At 44.9% G+C, this 15130-nt stretch overlaps 1 long non-coding RNA gene across 1 annotated transcript; it reads left to right on the forward strand.

Annotated features, from left to right (window-relative positions):
* The first annotated feature begins 552 nt into the window (after positions 1 to 552).
* LOC121110316 lies at positions 553 to 14743 on the forward strand. The gene is made up of 4 exons (XR_005858680.1): positions 553 to 762; positions 850 to 10183; positions 10293 to 10424; positions 11784 to 14743. It is a non-coding gene; the product is annotated as an uncharacterized LOC121110316 (long non-coding RNA).
* Positions 14744 to 15130: the final 387 nt, after the last annotated feature.

The following is a 15130-nucleotide window of genomic DNA, read 5'->3' on the forward strand; positions in this document are numbered from 1 at the left end:
GAGTGACCCTTCTGGAAACTGTGCTTCAGCAATCACAAAAGGGCAGGTAGCTGGATGCGTCCCTTGCTGCCAGCAGCCAGCATTCTCATTAGCCCCATCCACAGAGAGGAGACATCATTCCCTTTACCACAACCTCGACAAATCTGTCATCTTTTTTTGTGCTGAAAAGCATCTGCAGATACCTGTCTTCTCCAAGTGGGATCTTTCAGAAAGTGGGAGGCAGCCCAAGCAACCTCAGACAAAACCAAACCAAGCTTGAGGCAGTGCACTCAGTAGTCATTCTGGAGAACATCAGTGTTAGTTTCTGCAGAACTACGGGGTCAGAGGCTTTGATGTCCTCCCTGAACCCTTGGAACAACATCGGAGAAGTGGGATGGTTTACCAGCACAGGTGATGTATGTCATCCACTGCCTTTAATACTGTGGAAGTTACTACTTCAACAGACAAAATAAAGAAAAAAAAAATGGTCACGAAGTGTTTTGGTTTAGTTAGAAACAAAACAAGTCTATTGTTTTGTTTCTTTGTTTTGTTGCTGAAACTTTTTTTTTTTTTTTAATTTATTCCAGTCACTGGGAAGCTTGAAGTCAACCGTAAGCACAGTGTGGTGATGAGTGAGAACCATCTTAAGCTGACATCTTGGCCACCTCCCAGATCTGGGCCTCATGCACTCATCCTAGGGGTGAGTGGTTTTCTGGGACTTCTGATGACGTTCAACTTTGCAAAAACGATGAACTCCTCCTCGGAGCAAAGCTCACGGCTCAGGTAACTCCCTACCCCAGGCATGTTCTAGCCCCCAAGCTAGAAAGTAGTGAGTTAGGATTTTAGAAGAATCTTGAACTGTTCCAACAGGTGGTAAAGGAAAAATACCATCTTGAATGGCTCCTTGAAGAGCAGAAGACTCCAGTTCACTGTTACGTGATCCTCTAGGACAGCTGTTTCCTCAGCAATTCACAGGAAAGATTTCACCAGCTCATTTGTGTTCTCCATTCCACTGTCTGCGTTCATTGTGTTATTTTTGAATGCACAGTCCAGGGTTGCTTTGGCGTTATTTACGCAACCCTTGGGGAGTCTGATCAAAATCCAAGTCCCTGAGGAAGACTTAATGATAAGGTTTAGGGGGTTCTTTTCTACTGAAGTTCAGCGCCTCTTCCCCACACTGCTTTGCTCTTGACTGATAGTAGGCTGGTCAGTGCAAAGACAGGGAACGCAGCCAGGGTGGTCACTAAAGCCAGACTGAACTCTGTGGCAACAAATGCCCAGCAAACAGCAAATTGCCTGAGAGAAAGCTCTCCCACTGACATTTATGGGGAATTTCTTCATGGATCATCAGATGAAATTGTTTAGTTAAGCCCTTCCCTTCTCTTTCTTTGTTTTTTCCCTTGGTTCTGACACTTGGAAAATGCATCTGGATTTTCTAAGGATGTCACTGTTTGGGTTATGATATTTGGGTCAATGCTCACCTACTGTTTACACAGAATAAAAGGTTCTACTTCTGGGGTAAGCAAATTACAAAGTCCTGGATGCAACCCATTTGCCAAGATACACAATTAGAAGAGATGGGCTTACAAGCCTAGCCTGTCCAGAAGTCCTCTTTACACCAGCTCTGGGACATCACTCCTTTAGCTGTAGCCTGCTCCAGGAACTGCTCCTGTGGCTCAAAACATCCAGGGTAAAGACCCTTGCTCCTTCCCCTGAGCCTTCTTCCCTGCCTAGTGCTGGCTAATGCTGTTGTGCTACTACAAGTGCGGAAGTCATCTGCTTCATGCCAAGCAGTACGTTGACAGATTTCCTTTCAGGTGCTTGATGAACTCATGGCTGGCTTAAAGCATATGGCAAGTTTTACTCTTCCTAATTGCCATGCCCTTCTATAATGAAAAGAGCGGTAGGGAAATTACCATTGCTCAGATGACTCAGGAAACCAGTAATGAGAAGTAGAATCTCTCACTACGGTGTTACCAGATCACAAGTGAGTTAGGTGTGTTTTCATGACCGGAATGAGCCAATCCAAGTCAGATTTTTTTGCCAAGATATGTAACATTGCTTTTCTGCCCCTGCCCATGAGTTCCCTTCCCCCCTCCTGTGCTAGCTGTAGGGCTCACACATCTGGGAGACCAAGTGCTCGAGGCTGATCCAGCTAAACACTCCAGTCAGCAGAAAACAGGAAAAAAGGGAAGAGTTCCCTCATCTGAGTGCTCAACTGCACAATCTCCAAGGTGCAGAGGTGATGAGGTGGGAATGAATGATGGAGGGCTGAGTCACCACTTGCAGAGGTAGTACTGAATTAGATTGCCTTAAGCCAACGATGAAAGCAGAGAAAAATAAATCAACAAAACCAATATATTTTTCATCTAGGAATTAAAAGTCTATCCATTTGTCATCATTACACTGTCTGAAGTCTTTATAGTAATTACTACAAACCTAAACGATGGGACTCATCTCTACTCATTTATCTAGCTAGTTTAAGCTAGTTTCTCAGATCTGTCTGCTTCACAGATCCCTCCAGTCAACAGAGAGAGAAGCTTCCAGAGGAGGATGCATCTTATCCAAACACAGACATTTAAGGAGTCTCAACCATCCTCCAAAGATGCTCTTGAGTTTAGTGAAAACTTGAGATCTGTCTCCAGAGTAGCTGCATTTTACATCCCATCTTGTTCTTGCCTGGATCAGAAATCCCTACACTACAGGAACCAGGCTGAACAGTGCAAGTGCTTTCCTATTGATATATTCTCAATGAAAGCAAAGTGCTCTTCTCCATCCCTCCTGTGCTGGGACTGCACGTGCAAGGGGCCAGATAATTTCTTCAGTGTGTTTTGGATCAGGCTTGTTAGGCCAGCAGCAGGTTCACAAAGGTAGGCTCTGTGACATCATAGGGATCATCCCAAAAAGAAGCTGACATCATAAATGACAAAGCACTAGACAGAAGAAAAGTGCCCAGCTTTCTGAGCTCCATGTGGGGAAATGAGGCAGAAGTATATCCTTCCAAAGAACAATTGATCTGGGGGATGGGAGGAGGAGATATGATTTCATTAATAGTTGTTAACAGCAGCTTTCCCTCCGGAAGTTTTTTCTGCTATCTTAAGGCAAGGTCTATGCGTGTATAACTTAAAAGATCTGGTATAGAGATTTTGATCATAATGACTTAATTAAATGGGGTGTTTTAGGAGCTTAATATTACATTGTTGCTGATGGCTGGCTGATTGTTTTACTTGCCTTTGATCAACTGTGTGAGTGGAGGGTCATCCCAATCACCATGGGCCTACAGTATCTGTCATCACCCCTCCTTCCTATTTGTCTTGCGTGTGTATGCAGAAGGCCTGCTTTTGATGAACTGTGAAAAGAAAGATGAACTGTTGTAATGAAAACATTCCCTCCCCAAGATCCTCTTTAGACAACGTTCAATTGGTTTGACCTTGTACCCCCTTGCAGAGGACGGTAATGATTCCTGCAGATGGCTGGGTCATTCCTTGGACACTTGGGATCAAGGGAGCCAGATTCTCCATGCCCATTAACTCTCCAGCTATGTAGGCTGCAGCTGGGAAATGCAAGAGTTGCATGGGCTGACATACCTGAGATAGTTGCCATTGAGTCAGTTGGAGTCCTCAGATATCCTGGGATGCCTATTTATACTGAAGGGACTTCTCCTAGGTTCATGGCACATGCACACTCAGTGCACACCAGCTCACCAAGGAGGGCTGGACCTCCTGGGACTGCAGAGGCACAGCCTGGGGGAAACTGGTCAAGCCCGACCTTCCTTGCCCAACTGCCTGCAAGCTTGCTCATGGCAATATGCACAAGCAAAATACATACCTGCTGGTTTAGCCCTGCTTTCCTCATTCTTCCTCTACTTCAGAAGTTTCTTGAAAATGCAGACTTCGTATGTGTGGCAGTTATAAGGCATCCTGACACTTGGGCACAGGCCAAACACTGACCGTTTTTGCTTTGTCATGCTTCAATGAAGCAAGAATGCCACTGTTTTTCTTTGAAATGGCACAGCTACCAGCATCTTGATACCTACAATAAGGAGTCTTTTGCCAGATGCTGCTGTTTGCAGCTCAGGCTGGCGGGGTGGGCTTTTCTGCCTACCTTTGCAGCACGGGTCACATAGGTATGACCCATTTGATCAGTTTAATCACATTTCCTTCAATTTCAGGTGCTTTAGATGTTACAGCCTGAGCTGGCTTCACTTCTTTTGGCCTTTATGGTAGACACATAATGGTTTAGTCACCTGAAAGACTGCAGCCTTGTCACTTGTTCAAAGTCAAGGGCTCTATACCAGTTTGACTGGTCCACATTGGATATGAGAGCAGCCAGAATGCTTCACCTTGTGTCAGGCCTAGTGCACGCTAACTCCACAGCTTGCCTGCAGTGTGCTTAGCCTACAACTCCCCATCAGTGTTCCTGGAAAGCAGTACTGCCAGCAGAGGTTTTCAGATTTGTGACGTTCATACAGGCGGAATTCCTCCTTGGCCTTTAGAGATGTTCTGCTTGAGCAAGAGCTGGCAGGAGTGGCAGCAGAGAAATTGAGCACAGCATTGCCACGCTCCAGACCTTCTGCAGACCAAGAGATTTTGATCGCACATAAGGAAGATGTTTTTACAGTAAGAGTGGTGAGGCACTGGCACAGGTTACCCAGAGATGTGGTTGATGCCCCATCCCTGGAGACGCTCAGGGTCAGGGTGGACAGGGCTCTGAGCACCTGATGGAGCTGTAGGTGTCCCTGTTCTAAAGTTACCTAAATGTTGTTGAACAAGAGAAAAAGACATCCCTCCAGCCAGCATCTGAAGCAGTACAATGAAGCTACAGCCTTGAGCTGCACTTGTCTGGCTGCTGTGTGAGTAGCAGTTGGAGGTGCGTGTGGCAACAGGCATCAGGAGATTACTTGCTTCAGTAACTTGGGTTGGGTGTTCAGTACCCAAAGTAAACACTCCAATTGCAGGTTTGTGAAAAGACTTAATATCCTTTTCCTTTTTCCTTCTTTTTTCTTTTTTCTTTTCCAAAGAACAATTCGGCAGCATCTTAAAGCATCTGTATGACCTGTATGTACAGCACAGAGAGTGAAACTGAACTCAGTAACTGTTTCACCAAGCAGCAACTGGAAAAGGATAGGAGGAACAATAAGGCATTTATGCAATGCTCCATATGCATCAGCCTCAGCCATCTGGGATCCAGGTGATCCGTGCTCCCAAGGACATCCCAGACACACAGAGCGTTACCCGGGGCTGACCTACGCTCACATCAGTTGCATTCATGAAACAACACAACCAAAGGAGGTGTCCATGTCTTGCTGGAAGGAATACCCCGAGATATTAAAATGACTGTTTGTCCAAAAGTATATATATATATTAATCCACAGAAACAAGATTCCAAAAGAAAACTAAACACTGAACTTGGTCAGCTGAACTATGTGACAGTGTTCTCTGAGCACTGCCTTGATGCCAGTGCTAGTCTAGGCAGAGGGAGAACCTTATCCTTGGTGCATGTCAGCAGATCAGTCCAAGAGTTCCATGCATATCCCAAGTATTGACAGCACCAAGTATGGATCCTGCTTGCACAGAAAGCTCTCCATGTTTAATTTGAAATTAAGATTTTTTTCATTCTGATTTTTTTCAAAACAAAAATGATGGAGCTAAAGTTCTATGCAACCAGAAAATCAATGGAAAAGAAGGCCCTTTGAAAGCTAAAAGCTTCAAATGCACTGCTGATCTTCAAAACTTTGCAGATAAAAGAAAAAATATCCGCCCATTTCTGGATTTCATTGAAATCAGAAATTGCATGCTCTGCACTCCCATATGAATGTCAAATCTTGCACCTCATCAGCATTTATCATTATTCCCACTTAAAAATGAATCTGTCACAGATGAAGTGGAAGGTCGAACGAGCTCATTGGCCCCTGGCTGGTGCGTGCTTCCCAAAGCTAAATTCCAGAAGAGTACACAAGAGGACAAAAAGGATGCAGAAGAGCAACAGAAAGGAGCTCAGCTCGGGGAAAGAGGAGAGCTGCTTTCTGCACGGATGTCTGAAATGCCTAAACCAGCCTGATGCTCACACCAGCTGAGCCAAACTCTGGCCTCCCTGGGGAGTAGCATCATGGTGGCCACAGCCTGGGGAGCTCCAGTTCAATGATAACCAATTGTGGGGCTGTCCTCTAGGAAAGCATCAGTTGCTTAATGTTCCATTGTTAAAAATGGATGGGATTAAAGAAAAGTAAGGCCTAAAAATACAGGCTCAATGAACTTGCTGAGAAGGCGGCTTCTTTGCTGGATCTTAAACCCTTGCTCATCTCACAGTGTTTGTTTCTGTGAAGGTGTGCATGCCGTTGTTCTACACACATCTAATATATGCATGGCAGTGTGCCTCTTGGCTTTTTCTTTTTATTTAATCTTTGACTTGACAGCGTTGGAACTTGCTTCTCTGTGAAACTGGAGAAGGAGGGATTGTTGTGTGCGTCAGGATTTGCTATTGTTTTGTTTCTTTCCCTTTTATTGAGTTACATAAAGAATCCCAGCAATTCCTGGCTGCTCCTGAGTGCTCAGGTGTCCATTTGTTTATTTTTGTTGGACTCAGGTTGTACTTGGTGCAAAGACCACCACATTGGCCACCACTGGATGGATGGTTTAGGACACTGATGAGGGCAGCTGGCCCAGCAAGGAGCCTTATTTTTACAGCAGCAGAGAAACCTGCCCTTCACTTTTGTTTGGTTGCATTTGTAACACCCTTCAAGTGTTTTTAATTTGGGATTTTCTTCTAGATGATCTCAGGATGAACAACTTCCCCAGAACCCTCCTCCCATGAAACAACAATTCATAAAACCAGAGAAGTGCCCAGGAGCAAAATACCCTCCAGATAATTGAGAGCCAGCTTTGTGAATTTCTGCTTTGATAACAGAAATCATACAAAAAACTGAGCTGGAAGAAATTTTTAAGGTCATCTTACCCTTCCACCAGCCTCCAGATAGGATCTGCTGTGCTGAAGGTGCTGGATTTCAGATAGTTATCTCAGCCATTGCTCAGACCTTCCCATGGCAGTGTTTTCACACAGCTAATCATCCCAGCAATTCATGAGTCTCACAACTGGAAAATGTCTCTTAACATCTCACCTGAATTTCCTTTGTTGCACTTTAAGCCCATTACTTCCTTTCCTGTCCCCAGCAGACATGAAGAGCAGTTTATCCTTCCTCTTTGCAGTAGCCTTTCACATACTTGAAGGGTGTTATCACGTCTAACCGTCTTCAATCCCCTAGACTAAACAAACCCAACTCTTTCAGTCTTTCCTCATAGCTCATGTTTTCTAGCCCTCTGATCGCTCTTGTTCCTGCCTTCCTGCTGGACGCTCTCCAGTTGGTCAACAACTGTCTTGGAGCCTGATGCTCACAAGTGGACACAGATTGATTCAACAGGTTATTTCAGGTCAAAAACAGAGAAGAGTAATTTCGAAGTGGGAGACCCTCACCATTAATGACCTACTTGCACCAGCTGCAGCACCTCTGTGAAACTTGGCTCTGGGTCAAACTGGCAGTCTCCCTGAGAAGTGGTATACTCACAGATGAATATCAGCAACTCGGATTCATCCTGGAACCTAAAAGGCAGCTGAAGCCAAAAAAAAAAAAAAAAAGACAAACAACATCCTCTCAATAGTCTGTTAGTAGAAAACTCAGGGACAAATGACAAATGGCATTGTCCTGTTGTCACAGAACAGGGGCTTCTTCCTTTCCATTTCCCAACGCTTATTCTTCAGCTGAAGGAACATGCAGGTATGTGTAATATTGCACTTGCGAAAAGTCCAAAGCAAGCCCCAGGAAGACTTGTCTGTACATTCAGCACAGTGCAAAGCCTGGAGGGAGGTGAACTCACTTTGGAAATCACGGCATATTGGCTTCTAAGCAAGGAGGATGGACTTATTCACTGGACCATGCTGACACAGCTCTTGAGCTCCTGGTCCTGCTGCCAGCTCTATGGCCAGCACTGGGATCCTTGCAGCACACTTCATCGTATGGTGTGGAATTGCCCTAAGAAGCTCATTGGGTTGTGGGAAAGGTTTTTACTCCTAGAGTCAGTTTTCAGGGCAGAAGGACTTCTGCTGTCTGGCTTTCTTGTCACATTGCAGACTTTTTCCCTTGAAATTGCTCTTTCCAAACTAACCTTAATACCCCTCAAAGAGCACTTCATTAGCCAAAATCTTTCGCTTCTGTCAAGAGAAGACAATGGAAGGACGTGTCAAAACAGCTATGCTGCTACACCTCAGGCAAGGCTCAGCTCTCTTCTGGGGAACTGCTCCATTACATATTGGCTAGGATTTGTGCCAAGATTTGTCAGTTAATATTTGCAAAATTTAATCACAACAGCCCAGATTCTGCATTGCTTTAATCCCATTGAATTGTTCCTTAGTCCGTGGCAAGCGCCTCCTGTTTCAATTAGACCGTTCATGGTTATGGGTGCTTTTGAATAAGAAGGGATCAAAACCTCATTCTAGAAATCTGGTTTCAAAATGTCTTCATCCAAAAGAGGACTGCATTTCAGCTTCTGAATTCATAGTATATTATAAAAAGGGAAGGTTTAAATGAATACCATACCTGGACCATTGTAGCAAATGACTGTGAGGACCAGACTTGCTGAGAAGAGGAGATGAGTGCAGCTTGGCTCTTTGCAATGCATCTCCCTGGAATTTTCCTCCTTTAAATGAAAGAGAGATCAAACCAGAAAAATAAGCAGGTCCTACTCCAAGAGGCAGGATTGCCTCCTGAGTGCCAGATAATAATAAACGATGTGTTTGTAATCCAAAGCAGAGAGACACTGGCATTTTCTTCGACATCAAATGCAAAAAGGGAACAAATAGTTCTGTAAAGTGCTTTTACAATGCAAGGTGAAAGATCTTTCACAAGAGAGAGAATACTCTCTGGGGACGGCTGTTTGTATCTTTTCATTTTACATCAGCGTGAAGAATCTGGAAAAAAAGGAGAACTGTATACGTACCTAATAGCACATAATTTGAGGAAGAAAAGAGATGAAACTACTGTTAAGAAGAGTCAATTAAAAAAATATACCCAGGAAGGAGAAGAGACTGAAGGGGAAAAAGCTTGTAAGCACTTCTTTGTGCTGAGGTTTTTTATCTCAGCCCAAAAGTTCCTTCTGAATGGAACTGCACAGAGGGGAAATCCCACCTCCTCCGGGAGGCAGCCACTGTGGGACCTGGCGGGTGCTCCTGGCAGCAGCAGCACGGGGCTGCCAGGGAAGCAGAGGATCCGTGCAGCCCAGCTGGGGGAAATTAATTCCAGCAGAACAGAGCTGATTCAGTTATAATTTGACTAGACCTCTCCTCCACAAACACCACATGCCCTCCAGAATGATATGAGAGCAGCTCCAAAAGTAATGCCTTCTGTGTTAATAGGTTGGCCCACAACATTAGAGGCAGACGTTGGTGGTACAGCAGCAGAGGTTGAACCTTCCCACCAGTATTCCATTACATGTTGTTGCCGTGTGACAGATGGCAGCAGAGGAACAGTCTGACACAATGGCATCTGACGTGGAAGTACGTAAGAAGCAAAGGTGTGTCACTGAATTCCTCCATGTGGAAAAAAATGGCACCCACTGACGTTCACCAATGACTGCTGAATGTTTACGGAGACCAAACAGTGGACGTGAGCACGGTGAAAGCTGGACAGTGTGGGCAACGTTTTCCTAGCAACAATGCCATCGTAGCAGCTGGGAAACAGTGGGTCACTTCTGCTGGTGCAGATTTTTATGAGCATGTCATGCAGGCTCTTGTTCATTGCTGGTGAAAACACAGAGCTAATGGTGGTGACTGTGTTGAAAAGTACTGTTTTGTAGTTAAGAATTTGCTCTATCAAATACTGTTATTGTGCTCTTTGTATCTGTTGTGGTTTCCATGAAAATGAATAGGAGGCACTACTTCTGGAGTGACCTACATATTTCATGCAATCGTATAGTCTGGGCTCAGTCCTGTGCCCCATCAGAAGATTAGAGGGCAGGATTAAACTTTGTGCAGAACATTTTACCTCTGTGCATCAATTCCACCTTTTAAAAAGTGTGACGAGCTTTATTCTCTGGTTATTTCCTAAAGACACAGGTTGGCTCAGCAGTCCTGGCTTCCACTGGAACACCTGCTCTTTACAGGCTCTGCTGACTGAAGGACAAGGTAATTAGGTAACTTACCCAAAGGTCACATGGTGAGTAAAGTAGGATTAGCGCTCAAGTTCCTCCTGGCAACTAGTCCTGTGCTGCGACAATTAGAAAAGGTTAACCATCCTCTTTTAGCTTTTGTTTTCCATCTTCCAGAATGTGGCAGCACGTACGCAGGGCTGGGCTGCCTCACATTTCCTCAGCACTATTTTGGAAAAAGAAGAAAACACAAAAGAAAGCAAACAAAGAACTCACCCCTGAAAGAGCTTTGAAAAGCCATCGTATCTGGTAGGATGTGGCGCTTAAGAGAGAACGGAGCAAATACTGGATTAAGCTAAGCACACTGAATATGAATTCTGGAAAATGACCTGCTCCCTCGATAATCCCCAAAGCAGCACACACAGCCACTGTGCAACGCTTTGTCATGCTGCTTCCTGTCTTTGCTCAGAAGCCAGCCTGGCTTCCTTGCCCATCTACCCCATAGGTGAGGCAAACATTAGCAAAGGCTCTGCTGGAGTTGTCCTGCCTCAGCTCCTTCTTGCCTGAGACTTCTTGTCCAGGTCCCCTTGCACAGGCATAAGACAATGGGAAGAGTCCCATTGGTACTGGGTGTACCCCACAAAACGTCTGGTTCCTCTTGGTGGGTTGTCCAAGGGCCTGGGCAGACAGCTCTTCTTGGGCGCAGCCAAGTGCTGGTCTTCCTTCCTTGGGGAAGTTTAGTGCTACTTTTGTTAGGACAGCATAAGTCATCTAAAGGACTTCTGCATGTGCCACATGGATGCCCCTTTAGACACAATTTTGGTGGCATCTAGATAAGAAAATCACCACACTCTGTGCTGTCTGCTCCCAAAGCCATTCAGTGGGACTCTTCCTATTGGCCTATGCAGTGTCTCTGCAAGCCAGGGACCTTGGCTGTTTCCAAGAGAGCCTTCCACTTTCCAAAGAAGGTGGACCTCCAGAGTCCTCCTCCGGTCCCTCCAGTGCCACTCCTCCCTCCTTCTCTTGTTGGTGACTGAACACAAAGGTCAGCTGCTTACCACTGAACGCATTTCAACCACAACCTTCAGAGGACGTGTGTGAGACAGGCTCACCTGCCATAGTCCCAGAAGGTTCATCCTGCACTAGGCAGTGTAACTGGGTGATGTATTCCTCTTTCCCACTATAAATATAGCCCTAGGGTAAAGGGTTGCAATAAAAGAAAATCCTTTCGCCTACTGCACTATGCAGTGGCAGTGCAGTCATTTATTTCCCTGCCTGCTAACTGCTTGAAATTCAGGTAGCTCTATGAGCTGGGAATTTACTGGATCATTCATCATAAAGCAGCTGTTTCAGAGTCAGACAGGGACCACAGCTTCCCAAATACTAGTTGTCAGGATTTGCATTACTTAAATTCGCAGTCATTGAGAGTATTTGCAAAAGCGAGCCCTATTCCTAGGCTGTGAGTGGGACAGCTTGACTTTAAAGAGTCAGCTCATATTTCTTATGTGTTAGAAAGAGCACCTGTTTAAACTATGTAGATCTGACGAACAGTGGGTATGTTTTGGGCACTGACCCGTTAATAGAAAGGGTGGGGCTTTGCAGTCATTAACAGCAATCAGCAACTGAAACAAACACAGTGAAATAAATCAGCGTTTTCTTTAATCCAAGGATAGGCAGGAGGGTGAAGACCAGGACTGAAATAAACTTCCAACACCTCATGTCTCATCCCCAGTTGCTGGCCCTCTCACGTGCCAAGAGTTGAGACACACCGAGAGTTGAGAACCTCAGAAACATCGCTGTTTCTATTCCTGCAGCAGTCCCAAGCACTAGTTTGTTATTAATGACTCCGAACTGGCAAAAGAGTCCGGAGCAAGACATTATAATCAGAGCATCTCACACTAAGATACCATACTATCCACTCTAAGAGCTTTTCGTAAACCTTGATTAAAACTCTAAGAGGAAAGGGCAAGCTTTCTCTGTGCATTTTTATCAGCAAGCAATGGTGAGTTTGCATGTTTTGCCACCTCCTTGTCACTCACTGCAGAAGTACTCAGAGGGAACATGACTGCCCATCTGAACCAAAGATTTCCCTCAGCCAACTCCCCTGCAACCACATCCCCTCACGAGTTCTTTCAGCAAGACCCTTAGATTCTACCACTTTGGTTCTACCATTCATAAACTGATGTGCAAGCAGCTACATCTGCTCATCCGCCTTTGTGAAAGCACCCATCCATCAGCCACCTAAAATAAGCAGCTGGAGTTACCCCTCACCTACAGCTCTGAGGACATCACCGAGTTTGTGTAACCTTGGGTGGCTGCCTGCTCCTGGGGCAGTCCTGGCAAATGCAGTTCTCACCTGCTCTGTGCATTAGCATTGTCCATCTCAGCGGCCCAAAAGGTTGGGTGCAGGGTTATGTATGCCTTCTGAAATGGGCAGTGATCTCTTCCACGGCCACTGAGCTCAGAAAGCATGCCCTGTACCTACAAGACCAGTCACCCACCAAAAAGTGAAATGGCAGAAAGCACTTGTGTACAAAGCGCTCATGGCATTTGCACAGGGCCTTGACTGGGTGCTGGACACATAATACTTCTGGAGACTCTGTAAGTCATGCACAGCCCCTGCTGTATCACAGCCATGTATGGTCACTTGTGACTTGGTAATGTCATTAGAGGTCACCAGCACCACCAAAAATTCTTCAGCCTGGAATTGTTTTATGAAAGATCAAACCTTTCAAAAATAATAAATTTTTCACTACATCAAAGACAGTTTACTAACATTCAATGAAAACCTTTTCCTTAGATTCTGGAAGAAGGAACGAGCCTCATAAAATAATAAATATCTTTGCATTTTATCTCCTATGCCTCTATCTATGGAGGTATTTATATGGCCCCCATAACTGGTCTCTGGGCCCTTACCTGACCTGATTAGAGAACAGATCTACTAAACAAAGCCATGATTTGTGTGCACACCAAACTGGTCTTCTTAATATAGCTTTCTGGAGGAGAGACAAATTTGCTAGGGAAGTGGAGTTAATAAGAAATGAGTTGCTGCAACAAGTTTATTTGTTGTAGAGGACACTGTTTGGTTGCAACACGTTTTTTTTTTTGTTGTTGCTGTTTGGTTGATGCCATGCAATTTAAAGAGTTTATCCCTTAAGGGCAGACAGAAGAGCCAATCAAAACACCGGGGGCCTGAAACTTCACTATACATCTCATCTTTTGCAAAGCAGAAGCATTCATATACCTGAGTCTCGGCCCACTGGTGAATTCCCCATGAGTGGGGATATCAACAGAAGAGATCCTACAATCTCTTTGCAGAGAAGTAGGACAAATGAAAGTGACCAGACCCATGGTGCACCGCAGCTACCCTACATGCCAGAAGAGGCATCTCTGTCCCTTTGCCACTGCCTGGTCCAGTCCCAGCCTCGGGGCTGCCTTGTCCCTGTAGCCATGCCCTGTTTATGGGAATGGGGGATGAGTGCTGAGCCTCACTTCTACTTCAATGGGGACTCTGCACTCTGCTGATAGGAGGGAACAAGTTGCAACTTTCCTGAGAGCGAAAGGCCACTGCCCTTGGAAGAGCACCTGCACAATAAGTCGTTTTGGAGGATTGCTGGGCCAACCTGGGATGCTGGAACTTGTAAGCTAGCAGCACCAAAAGGTATGCCATGCCCAATCTCTGAAGCAATACCACAATCTGCACTGCTCTCCAAAGCAGCACTCTTACACTTCCAGATGATCTCAGACAACACCTGGGAGGCCCCAGCCACTGACTCGGAGATGCCACTTGAAGTCATGGAGGGGCTTAAGAGGCCAAGAGACTTTTTTTGCAGGGTTTACTTCTTGAAATGCTTTCACCCCATTGAAAGATGGAATGCCAAAACCAGGCACAAAACCTCTCAAAGAAAGCCCTTCCAGGCTCCAGCTCAGCATGCCACCTGCCGTCATCATTTCTCCAACTGTTCTCAGGGGGCTCTTACAGCAGACGCATTGGGCTGCAGCCAAGTTGGCATGAAGTTTGCATGAATCTTGAGACATTTTATGACCTTAATAATGTTTAGCAGAAATAAGCAGGGCTGTTTGCAGCTCAGGCCCAACCTAGTTAAAAGCATTTCTTAGCAGGGTGGTGGGCACATAAATCAGTGTCTATCCTCTTGCCTCTCTGTCATTGACCTTTCTGTGGGAGGAGAAGCTGCACAGAGACATGCGGATTGCAGAGTACGCTCATGTGCCATTGTGCTGGCACCGTATCCATTACGAGCTTCTGCCCTTATTCTTAGAGGACATGTTCCAGTAATAATATACCCCAGTGAACTTTTCCATTATGAGATCATGATTTCTTCCATGGGAGATTCAGTAACACGTTACAATTTACTAGCCTTTAGTTAGCCAGTAAGAATTTTCTCACTGCAGCAATGCAGTGCTGCACTTTTCTGAAGTGATAAAGTCGTGTTCAACCTTTTAAACAGAGATTCACTTCCACTTTTACACCTGTGAAAAGGAAACTTTTCTTGCAGAAAACTGAGCCTGCATTTTCATATACTGCATTTTATACACCTGATTTATGCTTCCCGTCAGACAGCTCTGAAGGCCAAATACTTGGACTGACAACCATGAAAAAATTGTGAGCACAGGGACAAAAAGCAAATGCTAATTTTGCTACTGAGATCTCTGAAAGGGAGATTTATACTTTTGAAAATGCCTAAAAAGAAACTCATGATGTTGCGAATAAAGCGTCAATATATTTTAACCAGGACAGGGCATCACTGTTGATTTATATTGATGTAATATAATCATGCTTGTTACAATCATTTCAAAGGGAAGATATTCACAGAGAAGTGCAATGGATGACTCAGGTCTTTGTCACAGCAAAACAATAAAAACTGCAGAATTTATAGCTGTATAATCAGGTTTTTATTAACACCAAATGTAATTAGATAACAAAGTCCATCTCCTAAGCCTTTTCTCAAGACTTGATCTGACCAAAGTTCTTCCCTCAAGAGGCTTTGTTTAGC

This window comes from Gallus gallus, chromosome 3 (genome assembly GCF_016699485.2).
Source record: "Gallus gallus isolate bGalGal1 chromosome 3, bGalGal1.mat.broiler.GRCg7b, whole genome shotgun sequence".
NCBI classification, from domain to species: domain Eukaryota; kingdom Metazoa; phylum Chordata; class Aves; order Galliformes; family Phasianidae; genus Gallus; species Gallus gallus.